Raw genomic sequence first — 25,724 nt, forward strand, 5'->3', positions numbered from 1 at the left:
ATCTTCTTCAGGTTCCTGAAGAAGGGCTTATGCCCGAAACATCGATTCTCCTGCTCCTTGGATGCTGCCTGACCTGCTGCACATTTTTCAGCTCTGATCTCTAGCATCTGCAGTCCTCACTTTCTCTTAGCTGAGACATTGTAAGGTATAATTCCTACGTCAGGCTGTTGCTTGACTAGTCTGTGGGACAAATTGGCATTAACTCCCAGAGGAAGACTTTGTAGGGTCAACAGAACTTTGTTTGTTGTTGTTGTCGTTGTTGTCGTGTTCTGTACCTTAGTCAATGCCAGGTGATCGTTCAGTTTAATTCCTCAGTGGTGACATGACTAAAAGTTTGGCCAGTCCAGATTTCAGTGAAGAGTCAACCATGTTGCTGTAGGTTTGGAGTCAAATGTAGGCCAGACCAGGTAAGGACAGCAGTTTCCTTCCCAAAAGGACACTCGTGAATCAGATGGATTTTTACAACAATTCCAGATTTCAATTGAATTAGATTTCCAACATCTCCTATGTTGGGATTTGAAGTTGGGTGACCAGAACATGACCCTGGAGTCTTATGGATTACTAGTCCAGTGTTGGTCCTGTCTCTGCCACATTTAAGTCCTGTTCCTGGTTGTCCTAGCTACGTGGTGAACAGGCTTCTCCTTTAATCTCGCATTTTAAAAAAAATCCAAAACTGGCCCACTTCGATCAACCCACTAATTTCTCATTGACTTTAATATGAGGTGTTGTACTCTTCAAGAATTATCTGACGAGATTTTTGACGAAATGTCTGTCCTTCTTTCCCATCTTGACTACGACAAAAAAGAAATAATGTCCATTGGATTTAGATGTTGAATTGGTTTTTCCCGACAGGAATAAGGAGCTGGAGAGTAGGGGGGCGTGGTACATTGTGAGGAGGAGCCCCCTGGTCCTGTGTCCTGCCTGCCCAGTTGATCAATCTCCACCGATTCCTGGCAGATCAGCGTTTGGTTTGACAGCTGCAACAGGGATTTTCTGAAGACCTCGTTTTTACCCTCTTCGCGAACTGGAAAGTTGTGAGAGAGAGGCACCGCCATTGAGCTATTTGTCCGCGGTGACCCCCCCGCCTTGCTCGGTCTGGAAGTGAAAGGTAAGCTGCCTTTTTCAGCTGTGAAAATAATTTTGAAATCATTATCTTCAGCAAGCAGCACCAAAGGTTGCAGGTGGTGACTTTAGCATTGCAGAGCTTTGTACGACACGGTGAATGAGAGTTGGAGGTGACAGGGGAGCGGCTGTAATTGCAGTTTACAAAGTGGTAATTCACTGCTTTGCGTGGAATGGGAGCAGGCAATGGGCAAATTCACTGTGACCAGGAGACACAGCTTTTTGGTTTCCACACACACACGAAATAGTGCCTTAAGCACATCACGTCCTATTTTATATTTTGGCTCGGCAATCTGGTAAAACTTCTCTTTTAAGTCTTTATTTGTTGTTAAGAATTGCAAACTTGAGTATTAACCCACACCCCCGAAGTGTTCAAGGGGTACGTGCAGATTGTCAAAACTAAAGTGTCATTTGTATTCTAGTTGCGATACTTTTTATTCTGTGTATTTTGTTTTAACCTTTTGAACCTTTTTCTAATCCCTTGACGTTTTGCTTCTTGATATTGAGGTCGTCGAGGAAATGTTGTTCTGACTTGAAGTGGAGAGTTTAGTTGCTATGGGAACGAGGGGGGGATTTATCCGGAAACCCTCACCCTTCTGTACAGAATGTTGTTATTTTACCCCGATGTCAGTTTAAGAGTTGCCAGTAAAAGATATTCACATCCGCCGTTCTGCATAAGATTTCTCTAAGAAAACATTTGCTTTCAATAAACCTAGTTACTGTATGAGATGTACCAAAACTAGCCTGTAGTTTTCCCAACTGAATAGTACTTCTATCTTTTACTCTACAAATGACAGTTTGCCATTTCTAAACTGTTTCCTTCGCAGTCAACTTTATTTACCTATTCACCAAACCATACGTTAAATAGCATCCCCCTTGAGGAGCAAGAGAAAATCACAATCTTCACATGAGTTTGTTTGTTTTGTAATGCAAGATTATATTTTTTCTCTTTGAATATCAACTTTGTTTTTTTTTCCAAAGTATTAAATTCACAGTGTAACTTGAATGTGAGCCCTGTACTACTGAGGTTAGTTTGCAGTTTCAATCAGACAATTAACAATCTTCGGGAAGAAATATTCTTTTGACTAAAAGCGAAGTACTACAGATGTTGGAAATCTGAAATAAAAACAGGGAGTGTTCGAGAAACTCAGCAGATCTGGCAGCATCTGTGGAGAGAGAAGCGGGGTTAACATTTTGAGTCCAACATGACTCTTCTGAACGCAATATTCTTTCAAACTCTGCCATTCTGAGGTTTCCTTACCAAAACTTGAAGTAAGCAAGATTTGGAGATGCCAGTGTTGGACTAGGGTGTACAAAGTTAAAAATCACACAACACCAGGTTATAGTCCAACAGGTTTAATTGGAAGCACACGAGCTTTTGGAGGGACGCTCCTTCATCAGGTGATTCATCAGGCGCTCCAAAAGCTAGTGTGTTTCCAATTAAACCTGTTGGACTATAACCTGGTGTTGTGTGACTTTTAACTTTTTGAAGTAAGCAATTTCACTTACAAATGTTCAAATTGAGTGAAAAAGTAGCTGCTTTAAAAAGTCATGCTGATTCCAGACTGATGAGAGCGTTGCCACCATGCTGAGATGGCCTGAGGTAAGGAGAGAGTCTGGGAATTCTGTTGGTATCAAATTACTCTGTGTGATTTGTAGGGCTATGAGTGCTGATGAATGGTTTGTGGGTGATGTATAACAGCATGACAGTTGTAAGACAAATGTTAGAGTTGGAAGATAAGGTACTAGATCTTAAATATTGAAGAACCAGAAATTATATATGATGACTTCACTGTCTTCAGTCCGTTTCCAACATACAGAAAATGGGAGATCGGACAGTAAGTGACTTTTCCTTGGACTCTACTGGGATCAAATTTGATAATACAGAGATCAAATTACTGGACTAGTAGTCCTGAGGTCTGGGCTAATGATCCAATGACTATTTCAAATCCCACCATGGCAATTGGAAATTAAGTTAGTTAACTAACTAACTAAATATGGAATAATTATATTTGGAGCAATTTGAGGGTGAAGGGAAGAGCTGGTTATGATTGTATATTTAGATGAGAAAAAATGAGATCTGGATCGAGAGGCATGTTCTAGTTGAATCAAATAATCTATTTCTATGCTGTATAGTCCTGCATAATGTTAACTACGTAACCACTGGATTGCCTTAAAAACCCATCTGGTTACCTAATGTTGGTTTAGGGGAAAAATCTGTAAACCTATTTAGTAGTGCCAGGATGGATTTGATTGACTGTTAACTGCAATGTTTGAAATTACCCACCCAAGCGGTTCAGCAGCAGCTCCTCCTAGGGTAGTCTCCTTGCCAGTAATATCACACCTCATGACCAGAATTATAAAATGAGGAAAGTGATCCTCCCAGACTCTTCAAGAGGGTTCATCACAGGGGTAATGTGATGTTGTGGGAGACTTGTCACTTTTGATCCCCAGTGTAGTGACCTCCACCAAGGTACATGCTGATGCTGTGGTTCTGGATCTGCCCAAAATGGACCAATTGGTCAGAATATTTTCCATACTATCCGTGAAGCTTTGGCTGAAGTTAAGTCTGCTAGCTTGCTGACCATCTACATGGTGCACCGTGAATTTATTTGTCTCTCAGCCGCTTTCAGCATGCTTAAATTCTGTATCTGCTTCTTTTGCAGAATGGAAGGTGTTCTCATTTGGCAGTGAGCTGGCACTTGTGACAAAATCTTTCTGCCCTATATATTTTTTTTCTACAGTTGTGGGACTTGGGCATCACTGGCTGGCCAGCATTGATCGTCTATCCCCACTTGCCCTTGAGAAGGTGATGATGAGCTGCCTCCTTGAATCGCTGCAGTCCATTTGCAGTGAGTTGACCCACAATGCCAGTAGGGAGGGAATTCCAGATTTTGACCCAACAACTGTGAAGGAATAGCGGTATATTTCCAAGTCAAGATGGTGAGTGGCTCAAAGGGGAACTTGCAGGTGGTGGTGTTCCCAAGTACCTGCTGCCCTTGTCCTTATAGGTGGAAGTGGTCATAGGTTTGGAAGGTGCTTGAGCTGAGGGAGTCACCATGTTAAGATCCCCTTGTAACCTAGCTTCTAAAATGTGTGTAGTATAAATTTCCAAGTATGTGCTTATTAGGGTCCGAACAAACATGATTGTATCTTCAGGAAGTCTGGCCTCTTCTTGAGTGGCTGTTATATCTTCATGGTCTCAACATTTGAAATCAAAGAGAAGAACATGGATTCGTGTTTAGTGAAAGAGTACATTAGGGGAAGAAATATTGTTTGTTATGCAGACCGTGTAGAGTGAGAACTGCAATAACGTGAAGAAAGATTGCCCAATTTCTCCTCCTGCATTGCCAGTCACTAAGACAACATAGAAAAGCCAGGCAAGCAGTATTGTGAATAGTAAGGCTCAGTGGCTTTCAATTTTGAATGTCTTTGCGTAGCTTCAGAGACACCCACCACTCACTGCAGAGAGGCATAGAATAACTTAGCAGTCAGGCTGAGTGCAACATTCAGTTGAAGTGAATCAGTAAAGTTTCCAGAATGAAATGGGACCACACACTGGATATCATAGCCACCCTGTGCACCCAATTTTGGAAGCAACCAAATATGAACTTATTTGAAATGCAAAGTGTTCGGTTTCACAGCATCACACCTTATTGTGTATGTAAAATGTAGGAAATTGAATCATCTACTTTTTAATCTTTCTTTTGACTCTGTTCTTTTGAAGGTGGCACAGTCTGCTGGAAGAACAACTCATGGTCATTTATAATGTGACCTCTTGCTTAGTTGTTGTGCTGTTAGTGTCAGCTGTGTTTCCATGAGGATGCACTAAGCAAACCCAGGTGTTTCCCTATAGGAAGGAAATGAGAGAGAATCAGTAGGAAAACACTCATGGAAAGCTGCCATGGTCAGGCTACAGAGTAATTTTGGCTAATGCTTAATGGCAAATTAGACTCTCTCAGTCAAAGGTAGTGTATGGAATGGGAAACATGAGTGTACCACAAGATGCTGATTTCCTGTGTGCAGTATATGCAGTGTAATCATAAATTAATTTTAAAATAATGATTGTTACAATTTTGAGACACATAACACACAAAAAAACTTTTTCAAGGGGGTCTCCCTTTTAAAAACATTGCTTTCATTGCAATAATAAACATGATTCTTGTAAGGATCTAGTTGCAGTTGTAGATCTTTTTTCAATTTGAACAGTAATACTACTAAGTGACCATTAATATGGAGAATATCTTTCAGCAGGTTGTTGGGGGTTTTGTGGCTATTTTGTAAAGATTCTTAGTGCTTTGCAATGTGTTCAGAGTTGATATTAATCTGCTGAAAATCTGTCTCAGCACCAAATGAGTTAAGGAAATCTCTGTTTTGTCAACTTAACTTCAGAGTATTCTCTGGGCTTAAGAGTGGTCATTGTTACAAAGCTTTCCAGAACTAAACAGTACAGTGGTGACACATTTCAAGGCAGAACAGCCCAGGGCCAGTTACTTGTATATTCTAAATAGATCAGGCCCATTATGGGGAGGCAATGGCCTAGTGATTTTATTACTGGGCTGTTAATCTAGAGACCCAGGTAATATTCTGGAGACCTGTGTTTGAATCCTGCCATGGGTGATGTTGGAATTTGAATTCAATAAAAATATAGAATTAAGAGTCTGACGATGACCATGAAACCATTGTCAACTGTTGGAAAAATCCAGCTTGGTAATGACTAATGTCCTCGAGGGGAGGAAACTACCATCCTTACCTGGTCTGGCCTACATGTGACTCCAGACCCACAGTCATGTGATTGACTCTTAACTGCCCTTTGGATGGGCCAAAAATGCCAGCCTGGCCAGCAATGCCCCCATCCTTTGAATGAATTTAAAGAACAAATTTGGAAAATGATTCTTTCCAAATAAAGTGAGAATTGTTGGCAAGGCCCAGATCTATTGCCTATCCTTAATTGCCCTGCAGAAAGTGATGAAAATGAAACTTTTTCATTGAAATCTTGCTGTAGAGTTGGGAGGAGCAGTGTGCTCAGAGTATCCCTGTCAGCCCCTCCCCCAGTGTGACCACACTGTTCTTATCGAGGTAGATGGCCTGAAGTCAAACAGGTGAGCTGAGGAGTGAGGTGACAGCGTGCTACAAAACCCATTCAAATGAGGCCCAAGGCAAACATTTCGACTGCTGTCAAGTTTCCCGGTTTGAGCCCCTATTATGCCTACATCATCATCTTCACACTAGGAACAAGGATGGGCAACACCGAATTTCAATTTTTGTTTTGTTTTTCAGGTGTTTAAGATTACAGTAAAATGGAGCCCACACCTTCAATTACAGAATGGAAGACAGGAAGCCCTTGGTGCTTTTGATTTATGAATTTATTTTTATTTGTTCATAGGATGTGGGCATCATTGGCCAGCATTTATTATCCATCTCTAATTGCCCTCAAGAACTGGGTGGTGATCTGCCTTTTTAAACTACAGCATTTCACTTAGTGTAGGTAGACATACAGCAGTGTTGGGGAAGGAGATCCAGGCCTTTGACCCAGTGACTTTGAAGGAACAATGATATAGTTCCATATCAAGAGGGGAACTTGAAAGGGATGGTGTACCAATGTAATTGACGTCATTGTCCTTCAAGATGGTAGAGATTGTGGCTTTGGAAGGTGCTGAGCCTTGGTGAATTTCTGCATTGCATTTTTTGGATGGTAAACAATACTACTGGTCAGTGGTGCAGGAAATCAAGGTTTGTGAATGTGGTACCAATCAAGTAGGCTGCTTTGTCCTGGGTGGTGTCTGGCTTCTTGGGTGTTGTTGGAGATGGTCTCATCCAGACAAGTGTAGAGTTTCCATCACTCTCCTCACTTGTGCCTTCTATATAGTGGTGAGACTTTGGAGTCAGGAAGTGAGTTGCTGCCTGCAGGATTCCTAACCTCTGACCTGCTGTTCTAACCACATTGACCAGAAATTGAACTGGACAGCCTTATAGGTAATGTGTCCCTCAATGTTAACTGTAAGGGATTCAATAATAGCAATTCCATTGAATATCACAGGCATTGGTTTGATTCTCTCCTGTTAGACATGGTGATGGCCAAGATGTTACTTGCCATCTGTTATCCTAAACCCAGTTGCAGTCCAGATTTTGTTGCATTTGAACATTAATTGCTTCAGTATCTGAGGAGTTGGGAATGGTGCTGAATGATGTGCATCAGTGAACCCCTCCCCCGCCGCCTTCTGACCTTATGATGGAGGGAAGGTCGTTGATGAGCCAGCTGAAGGTGGTTAGGCCTGGGATTTTACCCTGAGGCCGGGTGCCCCTGGAGAAAGAGCATGTGGTGTCCACCAACACCCTTGGGATTTTCAGGGAGAGATAGGCACTGCAGGGAGTAGAGTGTTTTATTTCCCCCTCCAACTCTATTTTGACTTAATCGCTGCTGCTCCCCTTCACTTTTCTTCACTGTGTCCAATATCTGCGCACACATGACGTGGGTGCTGGGGAAAAATAAGCAATACCATAGTTAGGCAGTAGTGTGGGGAAAATAAGAAGAAAAACATTACACAATTTAAAAGTTTTAAGAAACTTAAAAAATAAGAGGGCCAGACATCCTGGAAAAAAATAACAGGAGTGTAAGAGGTTCTTAAAAAAAATCTCCTGCAGAGATGTCCTGCAGTTGAGATTACTAACCTCCAACAACCACACCCATCTTCCTTTGTACTAGGTATGACTCCAACGATTGGAGAATTTTCCAATTCTCATTGCCTCTAGTTTTGCTCGGGCTCCCTGATGCCACACTGTGACATGTGGCTTTCATGATTGAACTAGGGTTGCAATGAGGTCAGGGGTTTAGTGACCCTGGTAGAACCTAAACTCAGTGTAAGTAAATGGGTTATTGCAAACAAGTGCTTCATGACAGTACTGTTGATGATGTTTTCCAACACTATATGATAAAGAATAGATCAATAAGGTGGTATTTGGTAGAGTTGGCTATTCTAGATTGTCAGATAGAGCTTGGCTGGGGATGCTCCAAGTTCTGAATGACAAATCCTCAGTACTATTTCCAAAATGTTGTCCGGTCCCATAACCCTTCCAGCCTTTTCTTGATATCATGTGGAGTGAATTAAATTAGCTGAAAACTGGCATCTATGATGCTGAACATCTCTGAAGGAGGCTAAGATGGATCTTTCAATTGGCATTTCTGCCTGAACGTTGTTGCAAATGCATCAGTGATGAGCTGGGCTCCCTCCTCATTGAGGTTGGGGATATTTGTGGACCCTCCTCCTCTGGTGAACTGATTCATTGCCGTTGATCGCGATTAGATGTTGCAGGATTCAGAGCTTAGATCTGATCTATTGGTTGTGGAATCACTCTGCTCTGTCTATCTCACGTACCTATGCTGTTTGGCACTGAAGTTATCCTGTTTTGTGGCTTCACTAAGTTGGCACATCATTATTATGTACAGCAGCTGCAGCTGACATACACCATTGAACTCTTCATTAAGCATCATGAATGTTGCATGACACTGGAAGGTTTGAAATGTAGGTGAGAATGTAAGAATTATGTCAGTGGTTGAAAGTAAAGCCACTTGTCTGCCTGCAATATTCAGCCTTATCCAGACAGACTACTTGTGAAATAACCTATGAATTTTCAAAATGATTTTATAGCTATATTGCCAAAACAGATACCACTGATCAGTATGCAGCTATAGAAATTTTTGAAAATGTTAACAAATTGCTACTGTTGAGAGAAACAAATCTGTGCTTTGCCCTTCTCTTTTAAAAATCTCACAACACCAGGTTATAGTCTAACAGGTTTATTTGGAAGCACTTGCTTTTGAAGTGCTGCTCCTTCATCACAACCAATGCTTCCAAATAAACCTGTTGGACTATAACCTGGTGTTGTGTGATTTTTAACTTTGTCCACCTCAGTCCAACACCAGCTTCTCTACATCATTCCTTCTCTTTTGCATCACCTGATTAATTGCAGGAGGCCCACAGGTACTGAGTTGTCTTCCACTTATCTCCTTATCGAGCTGATATGTTGTTCCCAAGCTGTTGTCAACATTGCTCTGAAAAAAAATCTGATAGGTGCAGAAGGAAAGAATAGTCAGAGATGACTCACTGTTTTGATGTTCTCCTGTTTGTTGTATTCTAGGCTTTGGCTTATTACTGTGCAATTCTTGTTAGAAAAAAATCCTGACTGTGACCAAATCTGAACTTCCACCGTGATAGGGTTCAGGTGGGGGGAGTTAAAGTTGTTGGAGAAATCCAGAAAGCTTGTTCCAACACACTGATGTTCACATTTAACTCTGGCAACCTTAGCTGTTTGCATGTAACTCCCTCCCAGCGGACAGGTGGTGTTGGTGTGGGCAGTGCAGGAGTTTCCCAGGTATTCTGAAGCTACACACAATTGAAACTAAGATGAGAAAAGAATGGCAATTCACTAAAAATCTGAAAAGTACACCATTGTAGTGTTCACAGCTGGTTTCGACTTCCCACTATGAAAATCTCTTTTGGTACAAGATTCAAGAACGGAATGAGTGGCACCCGAGGGCTGGAGCTTCATTAGATTAGACCTTGAACAAGGGTCTGGAAGACTGTCAGTGGCCATGTGCTGTAGGACATCAGCAGAGAAGTACCAACTTGTACAGGCAGATGCATGGCTTCCTTCACCTCTTCAAGATTCTAGGTTACCCTGTCACATCTGTTGCCAATTGGTGAAGACCTGCTCTTTGTTGAACCCAATGACCTTGCATTAAAGTGACCACCACCTCCAACTACATGCCCTCTGAGTTCTTCCAGCACACAGACACAAACATATCCAGGATCTTCTAGTTAACTGCACAGGTAGGCCACTGATAGACCATATGCCAGAACTGAAAATTTCAGTAATTTTGTGATGGGAGTCCTCAGAATGAGCAGGCATTTGTGTAATATGCATCTTTAGCTTTGCACATGTGCAGGATGCATATAAGCGGCAATGTTCCATTCCATCAATGGTCTGATCTCACAAGGAGAGACTTCTGCTGGTGTGTTCCAGATTCCCATCGGGCTTCCATGATGCTTTAAATCTGCAGCTAGACTACAAGTTCCATGACCTCTTTGAAGCTGCAAGCAGACTGAAAGGGGGGCTGCTTGGAGGTAAAAGGTTCCACATTTGGCTGATGACACATCCGAAAGACACAAGTGGTGAAGCCGAGAAGTAGTAAAACAGAAGACATATGATAACTGAAAGTGACATTGAGCAAGTGTTGGCAAGATGAAAATGTACTTTGAGTACCTGGTAAATTGCAGTTCCCTTCTTCAAATGCACCTTGTTGAGTTATTATCAGAAAGTTTGTTCTGTGCTACTGGTTATATAGAGGCAATTGAGTAAAACTTGATATTAACTGATATGTGAAGAGAATGTTTCCTCATGGGGCAATAAGGCCATAGTTTCAAGATAAGCAATAGCAGATTTGGAGATAATGAGAACATGCTCCTCTCAATGTCTTCAGTCTGTGGAATTCACTGCACCAGGGTGTAGTGGATGCCAGGACACTGAGTAAATTTAATGGGAGTTAGATTTAAATTCATAATGGGTCGAAGGATTATGGAGAGTGGACAGGAATATGGAATTGAAGATGAGATAAGATCAGCCACAGTCATATTAAATAATAGTAGTAGACTCCAGCTCCTAGTTCTTAATAGAAAACTTTGCAGTTGCCCAATGTGATCAATTTGGACTTCTGATTTGATATGCTTCTGATACGACAGTTCTTAAGCTGTGCATACACGATGTGTTTGTGCACTCAAGCTATTGATACAAATGTTCTGTGCATAAAATCCCATTTAAAATTGTTCTGTTTTGATTTATACTATACAGTATCTGAAGTTTCAATTGCTTTGAATTTTAATCATTGCACAAGAATTTTGTGGTTGGCATGAAAATTTATATTTTTGACTTCCAACAGAAACAACCTACAATTTAAATATTGACTCCTTTAATAAATTTACAATATTTTAAGTTTTTGTAAGAGATTCATGGGTCTTTAGGCCCAAATGGTTGGTCAAAATTCAGTATCTGTTCTTAAGTTTGCAAAAGTTCAGCAACTTATAATAATACGAACGAAATTTGAAGGATATTTCAGTGACACTGAACACAGTGAAAATTTGATTGTCTCCCAAACCATGGACACACAGCCCCTTAAGCCTCTTATGATATTCAAAGAAATTAAGGCTAAATCTCTTTGCCTTTGGTTCGTAATACTTCAAATAACAATAATCTATTCAATCCCAGATTTACAATTTAACAATTAACCAAGCATCCATTGTCATTTGTAGATGAAAATTAAGGAACATTTCCAGTCCTGATCATGAATGAGTGTTCCTTAATTTCATTCCGGAATAGTATGGCTCCAATCTTTGGAACACTGCCTTCAGTTCTAGACTCCCTTACTAGTGGATGTTGTTCCTCCCATGCTCGCCTATTTGTTCTTAATAGCCTGAAAGCTTTGAATGATCCCCCATGATCTGCTAAATTCCAGGAAAACCAAACCTCGATTGTTTAATCGCTCCTCACAATTTAATGGAGCGATGAGACATCTTGATTCTCATGCGTAACCGTGTGATTAAAACAGCAACCAAAAGTCCTCCTGCAGGCCAAATACAAATCAGCCCCTTGCTTGCGAGTGCAAGCATGGGAAAACAAAAATAAAAGAACAACACACTTAAATAAACCACCCATATACTCCAAAAAGAATTAGAGATTGTATTGATTAAGCTACTTAAATTTCCTCTGTCACAATGACTATATTTCTTAAAAAAAAATTAATTGGCTAAGAAAGCATCTTGAGAACTCCTAAAGTTGTGAAGGCTGCTGTATAAGTACATTTTATATTTTTAAAAAGGTGTCTTGAGGATGATTGGCCTGGATTTTGGTAGGAGATCTTTTAATTAGTCTTCTGAAATCAATAGCAGTTCTAAGATTTAGCTCTTGGGAAGATGACCATATCGATCCTGAAATTGCAGTGAATCATTAACAGCTGTGACGTGGGCTCCCCTCCCCAGAAACCCCATAAAATGTTATTCAGTGCTCAGTCAGTATAACTGTTTCTCAGCTGTGATCTGAGAAACAACTGGGCTGAATGACAAATTGGGTAACTTATAAGTTTGGACAGTTCAAGTAAAATTTGACATTGTTTGAGTGTTGTTAAATATCTCCATGATGGTTAGTTCTGACCTATTTTAAAGGTTTTTTTCTTACATTTCAGCTTTTAACTTCATTCCATATTCAAATCCAATTTTTAATTTGTTTTATATAATTTTTAAAAACAACTTAATTACTAATGCTTTTCATTTTGCTGATTAGCTGTCTGTGTGAGTTCTCTCATTGGCTATTTGGAAAAACTTTCTGATTTTCCTGCAATTCCATGCCCTCTTAAGTTACTTGCAATCCATTACATTTCTAGAGATGCATGTTTTCTCTTTGCCATAGAGGTCACTAGATCTCCCAGGATAATATTCTTCAAGGTCAGTAGTGAGCTTTCTTGTTTTGCCACTCGCTGCAAAATCCAGGCCCTTTGCCTGATGTAATCTCATTGATGGACACACGCTGATGTTCATCTGCTTATGTTTTCTTCTATTGTGACCAGCAACGAATTACAGTAATCAGTCCTAGATATGAAATATGAATACTCAATTCATCATGCTGTGAAAATGTCTTTGTTCTAGCTGATGCACTCTGAAGTAGTTTAACTATAAATGTTAAAACTTAGTAAAGTTCAACTGTTCCGTAAAGCTATTGTGCTATCTTTATGTCTCCAAGAGTCAACCTGGTAGAAGTATCACAGCAACACTTAAGTCACGTTTGTCAAACTCCTTTATCATGACTTATGATACCTATCTCAGTCTCATACAGTCCTGTTGCTATTATTTGGCAAGAGGTCCTAGGAGAAGTTGTGCCAAAGCCCTCTGTCATGTCTCTTCACCAGGATGCACTGTTTATTCTATTGGAAGCATAATTCTATTGAAACAAATGTGCACCTCAAATGTTTGTTCCTTCCCTTTTATTCTTCCCTCCCCCAGCTCTTTTTTTTAGAATGTTTATACTGTATTGCACGTACTAATAAATTCAATGACCTGCAAAGGAGCTGATGAACCCAAGCAATTATGAAATGGTTGTTATTGGCAAGCAGCCAACAAATCTGAGCTTATTACATTTTAATTAGAAGTAAACATGCTTAATTGCATCCCTTTTTTTTATTTTAAATTTTCCAGCCATGCAGTGAGTCTTTTAGATTACTGGAAATACCATTGAACTTTTTCACACTGTTTACTATTTGGCATCTTGCAAGAGTGTATTTATCTGCAGGATCTCCTAGACAGGAAACTAATTCCTGACATGTGCTCTTACTGATTGACTTCCTTCCTATCAAAGTAATTAATGTTCAAGGTTTTTGCAAAAACAATTTCTGTAGTTTTGAACATTACTGTTGTTACAGTAAAAATAACAGATTGTAATGCCTCACAGAGAGCCCATGCTTATATTTCTTAATAAATTTGTATTAATATTCCAGAAACAAGATAGAGTTTCAAAGGGTAATGGGACTTGATTTTGCTTGTGGTTTTTACCATTTCTCTACATTGGTATCAGGGACAATGGTGGGGAGAGAAACTGGAGACAGCAAGCAAATGAGTCAAAAGCTGAGTTGTTCTGAGTCTCTCTTGCAGAGCTCCTCATTGTTGGGAATGAAAGAACAGATCATTTCACGAGCTTTTCAATCAAGACAATCTGTGGAGGGACCAATATCAAAAGCAAAAGTATTGTAAAAGGAAAGTAGTGATTATATCAATTGTCAAAATTGGACTTTTACTAATTTCATCACCATTTTATTTTATTTCTTTTCTAAAACATTGGAATAAGGGTAAGGTGTATATTAGGGAAATATTTGTCTTTGATAAAGCAGTTTAAAATAGCTTCAACTAAAATTGAAGTTGTTTTTCACTTATCAAACTTTAAAATGAAGGCTGGGAGAATAACTGTGGATGAAGTTTTTTGTGATAGAAACATTTTGTAATATTTCGTGTTTAAACTGTGAGTGGTCTTTGATTAATGGGAGCATGAGATCAGGACAACATGGAAGCTCCAAGCAAACAGCATCTAGTGCAGGAGCTCATGTCATTGTGACTGACTTCAGATAATGAAACTATTGATTTCAGATACTTTTGGATGTTTTTAAGTGACAGCATAATGTGTCTCAGCCTTGGTCCATCTGAACTGTACTGGGATTTTTTAGTCCCATGTAGATTAATTCCATTTTTATTTGTTTCAAAGTATTACACACTACTGTAACATTTTCCTTATTTCATAATTTGATTTTTCAACCTGTAAATAAATATCAGTTTTGCCATATTGATGCAGTAGTCCAATGGAATATGTCAATGTTGTGTTGTTAGAAGATGTAAGGATAATATGGTGAGTAATCATAGTAGTTGGTAGTACAAATAGAGGATAGTTGTTAATTTGGAGTGTATACAGCAGAGGAAAAAAAACTTTGGTTCTGGATAATAACATAGGTTTAGTTCATTATCAATTTGGAATATTTTTGGTCTGAAGCAGACATGTTGAAGAAATGTCTGAACCATAATAGTGATCAGTCATGGTTCCCTGTCTAGCACGGTGATTAAGTACATCACCCGATATTGTTCCAAATAATCAGACAAGATAGTCCTGGGAATAATTTCTGATCTCTTCCCAGTTTTCCTTAGCATCACAGGGTTACAAATGTTGTTTTTAATGTGATTAATGAGTTGATTGAGTGACAAGCTACACACTGTAGTGTGAAAATCAACCTTTACCTTTCTCAAAAGATTAAAAATTAACTACAATTTTCAGATATAATACTTCAAATAAAGGTCTTGTTCTGTGCAGCTAAGACCAAGGATAATCCTTAATATTTTTCTTGAGGGTGGCACTCTACCCACCGCCCCCCCGCCCATGCATGGTACGTGCTATATTTCATGCAGTAATTAACCATTTAGGAGATCTCCATACATTCCCCACCCATTCCCACCCCCCCCCCCCCACCCCCCACCAATTTATGTGTGGATTTAGTCACTAATCTGTGGATCCAGACAGTTTCTTTAGATCCCAGCCTATAAAACAAACTAATAAAATAGATGTTAACTGTTCAGCGAATGGTGCCCTCACCGGTAGACATAGACGCCAATAATAAATGTTTCTGTTTGCAGTGAAATGAAAGCCAGTACGAAGATATCAAGTTACCATTCCAGTGATTGGGAAAGAATGGCTCATTTACTGACCCAATGACCCCTTTGACAACAGGTTCCTGGGGAGTGTTGCCAAACAAAGAGACAAACAAACAAAGGGTGCAGGTTCATTGCTCGTCCTGAAGGTGGAGTCACAAGCTAGACATGATAGTGAACAAGGCATTTGGTATGCTTTCCTTTATTAGTCAGTGCATTGAGAATAGGAGTTGGGACGTCATTTTGCTGCCATACAGCACAATGGTTATGCCACTTGTAGAATACTGTGTTCAATACTGCTCTCTCTGCTATAGGAAAGGCATTCAACTTGAAAGGGTTTGGAAAAGATTACAAGGATGTTGCCAGGGTTGGAGAGTTTGAGCTATGATGAGCGGTTGAATAGGCTGCAACTGCTTTCCATGGAGCATTGGAGGCTGAGGAGTGACCTTGTAGAAATTTATAGACTCACGAGAGGCATGAATAGGGTAAATAGACAAAGTTGAGAGTGTGGAAGGGCTTATGTCCGAAACGTCGATTCTCCTGCTCCTCAAATGCTGCCTGACCAGCTGTGCTTTTCCAGCAGCACACTCCTCGACTTTGATCTCCAGCATCTGCAGTCCCACCTTCTCCTAAATGGACTTCCCCAAACCAGGGAAGAGATTTTGTCTAAGACTAGAGAGTATAAGTTTAAGGTTAGAAGGGAAAGGGTTAAAGGGGACCTATGGGGCAATCTTTCTACACAAAAGGTGGTGAGTGCATTGAATGAGCTGCCAGAGGAAGTGATGGAGAAACATTTAAAAGGTATCTGGACGGCTATATGAATAGGAAGTATTTAGAGGGATATGGGCCAAATTCTGGCAAATGGGACTAGATTAATTTAGGATATCTGGTCAGTATAGATGAGTTTGACCAGACGGTCTGTTTCCAAGCTTTGCAGCTCTATGACTTTAAGTGTTTTCTTTTCTGTGACCCATTTATTGCACAGCATATTATATTGCCCAGTCAATGTTTTCTAGGCAAAAGTGAGGACTGCAGATGCTGGAAACCAGAGTTTAGATCAGAGTGGTGCTGGAAAAGCACAGCAGGTCAGGCAGCATCCAAGGAGCAGGAAAATTGACGTTTCGGACAAGAGCCCTTCATCAGGAAGGGCCTTTGCCCGAAACGTCGATTTTCTTGCTCCTCGAACGCTGCCTGACCCACAGTCAATGTTTTCTGTATAGCGTATAGTATTCAGTACTAAACTTTTAAAGCTATTGTAAAACGCGATGAGAGAAAACAACAAGGGGGAGAAACATACTTGACTTCATCCTCCCTATCTGCCTGCCGCAGATGCCTCTGTCAGACCGCATCCTTAAGGGTGATCACTGGAGACAAAACCCCATCTTCAGATTGAGAATACCCTCCGTCATGTTGTGTAATGCGAGAATTGTACTAAGCGGATTAGATTTCGAACCGATCTGGCATTCCATGAGGTGCCGCAGTGCAATCGTAGTCCAACACAATCTGCAACCTCCTGCTTGGCATATCCCCCACTCTGCCATTGAATCTAGCTAAAAAAGAAGTGCAGAAAGTTGTGCCAGAAACAGTGCAAACTTACCTACAAATGAGGTGGCAACCTGGTGAATCAGTGGGCCAAGCAGCAAGTGATAGATTAATTACTTAGCTCTGTCTAAAAGCAAATCTAGATTAAATACTTTCTCAGATATCAGCCACTGTGTGGTTCATATGACCAACACAACGTGGCTCATTTTTCTGTTGAGGTAATTTACCTGGTCAATTCCACACATGAAATGCTGATTTAAGCAGATGCTTGACAGCATAGCCCAGTAAATTACCAACCTGTGGCCAACTTGGATGATGATGACTTCCCCCATCTCCACACACTACTGTCATGATGATATTACTGAAAACGTAGCCACCATATCAGTACAATACTTCACAGTTTGTTTTTTGTTCTGAGGAAGGGTGACTCGACCTAAAATGTTAACTCTGATTTCTCTCCACAGATGCTGTCAGACCCTGTTGAGCTTTTCCAGCAATTTCTATTTTTGTCTCTGATTTACAGCATCCTTTTAGTCTTTTTGGTTTTTTGTTAGGATGGCTTTATAATTACATAATTATTTCATATAGAAATATAATTTCATAAGGGCATGTGTTTTTGAAGGATTGTAAGAAAATTAATCTATTCCAAGTGGATTTATTTTTTTAAAAGGGACCAATGGAAAAAACATTAGAATTTCTTTTAAAAAGACTTCAAAGAGACCACATGGCTTCATCTAATTACTTGGACACACTCCTCAGAAATCAATTATCCAAGTTTTGTGTCTTGCGTCTGTAGTATTTTGCTTTAAGATTCTTTATTTGCTTTGTAGCTGGGTGAGTCTACTGAGGGAGCAGGCTGCTTCGTTCTCCCCTCTCAGCTTTCTGAAGTACTTTTGATATTAATCTTGAATTGAATCCTATTGTCCTCCTTGATCAGACTATCTGGAAGGTTCTTTGATACTGTATTTCCTGAGAGAGCTGTATTTGTTAAGACCCTGGAACTATCTGCACATGCCTAATGTCTAGCAGCCAAACAGCCACCTTAACATTCCAACCCTTCATTTTGTTCCCTTTAAAGAACTAGCCATTATTGTTTGAAAGCGTTATTACCCCAACTGAATCTCTGCCGAGAGAAATCTGTTTTCTCACTTTACCCTTTCTGTACATATTTGTCGTGTGCATACTTTGGGTTATTTAGAGGGGTAATCATTTTATTTTCAAGTTGTAAACTGTGTTAACTGGTTCTGCATTTTCACAGGAAAAATTTTTCAGTATGATTATAGTTGTGTGTTCATTAATGAAACCTGACTGGATCGTTATTCTAAGTCTAATATAGAGAAAGTATATAATTGGCCATTTGTAACCTGCTGAGTAGTGAGACTAGAGAGACCGTGTAATCCCATCTTGGTCATAACATTGTGTAATGTTCCCAGTGATCTTTCATTTCTGACAGCTTGATGCCGCCAAGATATTGCAAAGAGGAATATTATATGAAACTTATTTTTATGTAAAGCAAAATTTGAAAAAGGAAGATAAGAGGTAGGAACTGGAGTAGATCATTTGCCGGCTCTGTGACTCAATAATATCATGACTGATCTGATTGTGGTCTTGCCGGTACTTGCTTGCTTGCCCCTTCAGTTTGAATATAGTCAATGATCCCCCAAACTCCAATGCTTCCTGAGAAAAAGACAATTCCAAAGACTTGAAAACCCTTTGAGAGAAGAAATTCTTTCTAATTTCCATCTTAAGAGAATCAATGATGGATTGAAAAGCTAAGGGTCTGCAACTCCTTGATGATAAGGAGTTGCAGCCTCAGGCGACTCTCTGTGTGGAGTTTGCACGTTCTCCCCGTGTCTGCGTGGGTTTCCCCCGGGTGCTCCGGTTTCCTCCCACAGTCCAAAGATGTGCAGGTCAGGTGAATTGGCTATGCTAAATTGCCCGTAGTGTTAGGTAAGGGGTAGATGTAGATGTAGGGGTATGGGTGGGTTACGCTTCGGCGGGGCGGTGTGGACTTGTTGGGCCGGAGGGCCTGTTTCCACACTGTAAGTAATCTAATCTAATAAGCACAGACCCCCAGAATTTCTTCAGTACTATCAGGCAATATACGGACCCAACACATTCAATTCTGGTCGCCACATTACAGGAAGGATGTGCAGGCTTTGGAGATGGTGCAGAAGAGGTTTATCATATGAACTTTCAGGAGAGGCTAGAAAAAACTCTGGTTGTTTTCTCTGGAGCGGCAGAGGCTGAGGGGAGACTTGATAAGTCTATAAAATTATGAGATGCATAGATAGGGTTGATGGTCAGAACCTTTTTCTTAGAGTTGAAATGTCTATTACTAGGGGGCATGCATGTAAGGTGAGGGGAGAGTTTTTCCTACAGAGTGGTAGGAGTCTGGAAAGTGCTGCTGGGGCTGGGGCTGGTGGTGGAGGCAGATACACTAGGGGCATTTAAGAGACTTTTAGATAAGGTCATTATTATATGCAAGGAATGGAGGGATATGAACCAAGAGCTGGGCAGAAGAGATTAGTTTAATTTGGCGTCATGTTCAGTGCAATGTCAAGGGCTGAAGGGCACGTTCCTGAGCTGAACTGTTCTCTGTTCTCTCTCTGTTCTCTTTTTACCCCTTGGCCTCAAAGTGGTGCAGAGTAAAGATGGAATGCTTTTATAGGAACAGAGGAAACATCAGGTGGAGCATTCCTGAGCTTCAAAACCACAATGTAATTATAGATGAGGATAATTTCAAAGAACTCTCCCGAACTCCCCATCAAAGATGACCTTGGATTGGGGTAGAAGTTGAAGCTGCTATTAAACGCATGAAAAATGGAAAAGCCACAGGAGTAGACAGGATTCTAGTGGAGATTTTCAAACTTGAAGGAGCAGTGTGTTATGGTCCAGACCAAACCCCCTCAAAATATATTGAGAAGATAATCTAGATCCTAACGGTATCTTATTTTAAAGGTAAGTGTAAGGCGTTGTATCCCGGATGCAATTCGATTTGTCAAATACCCGGCCTGAAGCAAAACACACTTCATTCATACACTATAATTAAAATACAGGCAAATGTAACTGTTCCAATATAGTAACATTCCATAAACATACCTTTCGACAAAGGCAAATTTGTTTAAAAAAAAGATTCTTACATGCAGCTTTTAGCTGTAACAAGAGAGGAGTAAGAGCTTCGACATCCAGCTTCAAGAGCCCAGCGACTGCTACTGAAGGCTAAAACAAAACTAAAATCCTTGTTCTGTGGGAGCTTGACCCACCCATTCAGGCTGCTTCTATTGTTCCAACATTTTAAAACCCAAGGCCTCACAAGCTGTTTATTTTATTGGCATTTGAGCAGTTTGCTCAACACCTCTGTCACCATCTTTCTTCATTTTTTTTTAAAAAAAGGACAAATTTCATCTCTTTAAAGCCATAGTATCATCACAAGAACTCACCTATCATCTCCATCCGGAAAACCTGGGACAAGGAAAAAAAATTTATGCTGATCTCTAATATTGCCATCACTACTGTCTTCAAGAAGGGAGACAACTGAGTAATCTCTCTCTTCTCTATCACCATCTGAATTCACACACTGCACCTTCTCACACACTGAAGCAATCTTTCCTCAAAGCCATTCTGGATTCCAACCAAACTGTGGAAGTATAGACATGGTTTTCACTGCCTGACAGGTCCAAGACAAATGCCAGGCACAATACCAGCCACACCACATGAAGGCTGTTCACTCAGTTGGGAATTTGTATGAAAAGACCCAGTTGAAGGCCAACACTTTTAACTCTGCTTTTTCTCCACAGATGCTGCCAGACCTGCTGAGTTTCTCTAGCAATTTCTGTTTTAGGCTTTGAATATGAGGCCTTACTGGGAGCAATTGCATGCATTAGTCATCCACTGATTCGGTAATGCCAGCCAGCTGAAATCATATTGCAATTCATTGACAGCTCACCTAGTTTTGCAAAAATGAAAATTACAATTTGTGCCCTCAAGCAGCCATCACCATTACAGAGCTTGCATCACTTTCCACAAGCTTAGAAATCACACCCAGGTTGTCATTTCTTAATCAAATTTAATGGCTGACACTAGAAGACAATGCTTCAACGTTATGTTCTCACACTGAACTGTAACTCTGCAAGTACATGGTTCTGTGATGTTCAAGGATGGCTTTTGTATCTATTTATCCATTGATGGGTAAGTGAAAGAAGTTCCCTCCTCCAATATAGCACTAACACTTTGGTTCTGCAATGTATATCTGGATAAAGTTCATTGCCTGCCGATCCTTGTGGATGACATTGGCCTCCTTATGGAGGTTCCATAACACATTATGTCAGAGCATGATGTGATGCTTCATCATGATTGGGAGTATCATTGCTGATACGCTGTTCTATTTCTGACATTCTGCACACAGTTTGGGTTCGAGCTTGCACTGGAGACCTAGTGTCTCAAACTATGACACACAAGTTCATTCATTAGTGGATATCACTAATGCCATTTTCTTCCGATCCGTGGTGCAGAGGATTTAGCAGTCTTGTACATGGAATTCTTTAACATTGCTGGCTTCCACAGCTACAGACTGCACCCATGAATGGACCATTGGCCTCTTTTAAGATGAAGTTTCAATATTTGAATCACTCCAGTAGGGCTTTGCAGTACCGTTTGGATGAGGTGTGGCATGCTGTGCCTTTCACAGCTGGAGCTGACAAAGTGGGGAAAAGAGGTATTAAGAGCAATCCTTTGAGGATGACGAACAGGACACTGACTGGGAGAGTGATCCAAGAGACTATGATAGTGCTGATTGAGAGGAAAAAGGCCAAACAGAACCTAACTGAAGGAATGAGCTGAGTTTGGAGTTCCTTTCATTGTATCACTCTGTTGTTAATACGGCAAGCAATCCAAGTCAATCCAAAATACACAGGACTAATTATTTCTGCATTTCTTGAATGTTTCTGTTTGTGACTAAATGTTTACTTTTTGAAACATGCTGGATTCTTAGAGGACTTGACAGGGTAGATGTGCAAAGGTTGTTTCCCCTTTTGGGAGCATCTAAGTCCAGAGGGCATAATCTCAGCATAACGTGTCACACATTTAAGAAAGCGATGAAGAGGAGTTCCTTAAAAGATTGTAAAACTGTGGAATTCTTTACCACCGAGAGCTGTCAAGGTTGGGTCATTAAGTATATTCAATACTTAGACAGGTATGTAATAATTGAGGGTTATTTGAAAAAGATAGGAAATGAGTTGAGGATCATCAGTTAAAAATCACACATCAGGTTATAGCGCTCCGAAAGCTAGTGCTTCCAAATAAACCTGTTGGACTATAACTTGGTATTGTGTGATTTTTTTAACTTGGTACACCCCAATCCAACACCAGCACCTCCAAATCCTGAGGATCATCAGATCAGCAATGATCTCATTGAATGGTGGAATGGACCCAATGGACTGATTGACCTACTTCTGTTCCAGTGTCTTATGGTCTAATGGTCTTATTCATCTATATAATTGTCTATGGTATCTTTAGCTGATCCCAGCTTCAGGTATCTGTACAAAACAAGGGCTCCTCAGTTGGGGAGGAAGCAACAGTCACTGAGACAGTACAGTAACATTGCAGGTTGTTGAGGTTAGATGGTGTTTAAGGCTTCAGGCAGCATTTGATATCCAAGAGATGAGAGAAGCTGAATCCAGGCTGAGAGGGTGGCGAGGTTTGGCAGAGTTTTTTAAAAGTTAGAAGTTGATGGAAGTTTATTTATATTGTGGAGTTTTATGACCGAAGAGAGGGAAAGCATTGAAATATTTTACCATGCTTTTGTATTTAGAATATTCAAGTATTGATCTCTGTTTAGAAAAAGCTAGATGTGCGAGTGTTTGGTTCAGTTTGAAAGAAACTTGACTGAAGTAAGACTAGTTACTCCGAGAAAAAGGAGTTTGTTCAGAGCAGTTAAGAGCATAAATTATCTAAGTGTGCTCTGGTTATAGTTTGCGAAACGTCCAAGCCAGGAGTGTTTGAATCGTGCAGATAATCATAAAGGGTATAGATAAGGTGAATAGCAAGGGTCTCTTCACTACGGTTAGGGTGTTCAAAACTAGGGGGCATATTTTTAAGGTGAGAGGAGGAAGATTTAAATAGGATATGAGGAGCAACTTTTTTTTTTGTATCAAAAGTTGTTTGTGTGTGTGGAATGAACCACCAGAGGAAGTGACGGAAGTAGGTACAGTTACAACATTTAAAAGCCAGTTGGATAAATACATGAATAGGAAAGGTTTGCAGGGATATGGGCCAAATGCAGGTAAGTGGGACTAGTTTAATTTAAGGACACGGTTGACATGGGCTAGTTGGACCAAAGAGTCCTAGAATCATACAGCATGGAGGCAGACCCTATGACTCTATATGTGTGATGTCACTGGGAAACAGCCTCACAGGGACCAGGAGGATCCTGCACAAAAATATTCAAGAGTGATATTGCTGAGACAACATTTTAGTAGGGAACCAGCATGGGCTAAATACTGACTTTGGTAAATAGGAGGAGGTGAGTTATTCTACTGTATAGTCTTAAAGTAAAAATTGGCCTTTAGATTGAATGTTTCAAGTATGAGCCACGGGGTGAAGTCCACGGTATACATTTTATTCCTTAAACTGGGAAAGTAAACAGAAAGGGATTAATTTAACAGTAAGTCATGGTAAGGCAGCTCGGCCCAGTTGAATATTCCTGGCATGTAATGTGGGAATTCTGAATTAGTGGTGCTGGAAGAGCACAACAGTTCAGGCAGCATCCAAGGAGCAGCGAAATCGATGTTTCGTGCAAAAGCCCTTCATCAAGAATAAAGGCAGAGAGCCTGAAGTGTGGAGAGATAAGCTAGAGAAGGGTAGTGGTGGGGAGAAAGTAGCATCGAGTACAACAGGTGAGTAGGGGAGGGGATGAAGGTGATAGGTCAGGGAGGAGAGGGTGGAGTGGATAGGTGGAAAAGGAGATAGGCAGGTAGGACAAGTCCGGACAAGTCATGGGGATAGTGCTGAGTTGGAAGTTTAGAACTAGGGTGAGGTGGGGGAAGGGGAAATGAGGAAGCTGTTGAAGTCCACATTGATGCCCTGGGGTTGAAGTGTTCCGAGGCGGAAGATGAGGCGTTCTTCCTCCAGGCGTCTGGTGGTGAGGGAGCGGCGGTGAAGGAGGCCCAGGACCTCCATGTCCTCGGCAGAGTAGGAGGTACAGTTGAAATGTTGGGCCACGGTGCGGTGTGGTTGATTGGTGCGGATGTCCCGGAGATGTTCCCTGAAGCGCTCTGCTAGGAATTCAGGACCCTTCCAGATTTCACATCTGGAGTAGGAGCTGGAGTCATAGTGATGTAAGGGCTTTTGCTCGAAACGTTGACCCTCTGCTCCTCCGATATTGCCTGACCTGTGCTTTTCCAGTGCAACACTCTTGAAGGCTAGGGCAGTGGCAAATTGTGGAGCACAAACTTTCAGTACAATTGCTCAGAGTCTTGGCAGTATCCACTGCCTTCACCTGTTTCTTGACGTCACATCTGGTTGATGTTTGAGGAGAAGCTGGATTGCGTAGGACTATATTCACTGTAGTTTTGAAGCTTGGAGGGAGGTCTCACAGAAACATATAAAATTCTAACAAGACAGGGGAAGGATGCAAGAAAGACATTCCCAGTGACCAGGGAAACCTGAACCAGGGGTCATAGTCTAAGGGTGGTCCACTCAGGACTGAGATGAGAATTTGTTTTCATCCAAAGAGCAGTGAGCCTATGGAATTGTCTACTACAGAAAGGAGTTGAGGCCAAAATGTTGAATATTTTCAAGAAGGAGAAAGATACATTTCTTTGAGCTAAAGGGATAAAGTTTACGGGGAGAAACTGGGAATAGGGAAGTGATTTGAATGGCAGAGCAGGCTTAAATGGCAAACTCCTGGTTAGTATTTTCTGGTGTCATGTGGGCTGAGTCAAGTCGACTGAAAGCTAATTGCTATAGACCTCAGGTGAAGCCAAGACGCATCATCCACTTGGCATTTCTGGCTAAAGATTCTTCAAAATATTTAAAATGTTAGTTATTACACTGCAGTGTGCTGGTCTCTCCCATTATTGAGGATAGGGATCTCTGCAATGTCTTCTCCTCCAGTGAGCAGTTTAACTGCCACCACCATTCGTGACTGTGCGCGTCAGGACTACAGGACTTAGATCTGATCCAGTGTTTGCGACTTTGCATCTGATCAAAGCACTGGTAAAATGACCCAGCAACTGGACTGTAAAACTCTGCCCTATGTGTCTGACCATCTGAGATTTTTCCAGCTGGATATGAACCCCTAAAATGAAATGGAGTCATAGAGAAACAGACCCCTCAGACCAACTCACCCATGCCAACCAGATATCCTAAATAAATCTAGTCCCATTTGCCAGTATTTAGTTCATATCTCTCTCAACCCATGCTATTTCCCAGTATCCATGCCCCTCATGATTTTATAAACTGCTATAAGGTCACCCCTTAGGCTCTGATGCTCAGGGAAAAAAGCCCCAAGCTATTCAGCCTCCTCTTACAGCTCAAACCATCCAGTCCATCAACATCCATATAAATCTTTTCTGCACCCTCTCAAGTTTAACTTCCTATAGTAAGGCAACCAGAATTTATTGTCAAAGCGAAGTGAACTGTCCTAATCTTCAACTTCCAAAGGCCTGGGACCAATTGGTAAGGCACTGAATTGCCAGTGTGTGCTCCCCTCCGGCAGACCCTGAGGGTGCTAGGCCTGGCCCTTCTGGCCTGTCCACGGAGGCAGCCAGCTGGTCACATGACCTATTGCACTGCTGTAGCTTCAGGGCAATGAGGGCCATAGCCTCC

The 25,724-nt window shown here is 41.0% G+C and overlaps 1 protein-coding gene across 1 annotated transcript in view; it reads left to right on the forward strand.

Moving 5' to 3' along the window:
* The first annotated feature begins 901 nt into the window (after window positions 1–901).
* Window positions 902–25,724, forward strand: part of ripor1 (RHO family interacting cell polarization regulator 1) — a 324,487-nt gene continuing 299,664 nt past the window's right edge. Inside the window, exon 1 of the mRNA XM_072547436.1 lies at window positions 902–1,108. The gene's annotated coding sequence lies outside the window, so the exon portion shown is untranslated. The remainder of the gene's footprint in view (window positions 1,109–25,724) is intronic.

The sequence above is a fragment of the Chiloscyllium punctatum genome, chromosome 26 (genome assembly GCF_047496795.1).
Source record: "Chiloscyllium punctatum isolate Juve2018m chromosome 26, sChiPun1.3, whole genome shotgun sequence".
NCBI classification, from domain to species: Eukaryota; Metazoa; Chordata; class Chondrichthyes; order Orectolobiformes; family Hemiscylliidae; genus Chiloscyllium; species Chiloscyllium punctatum.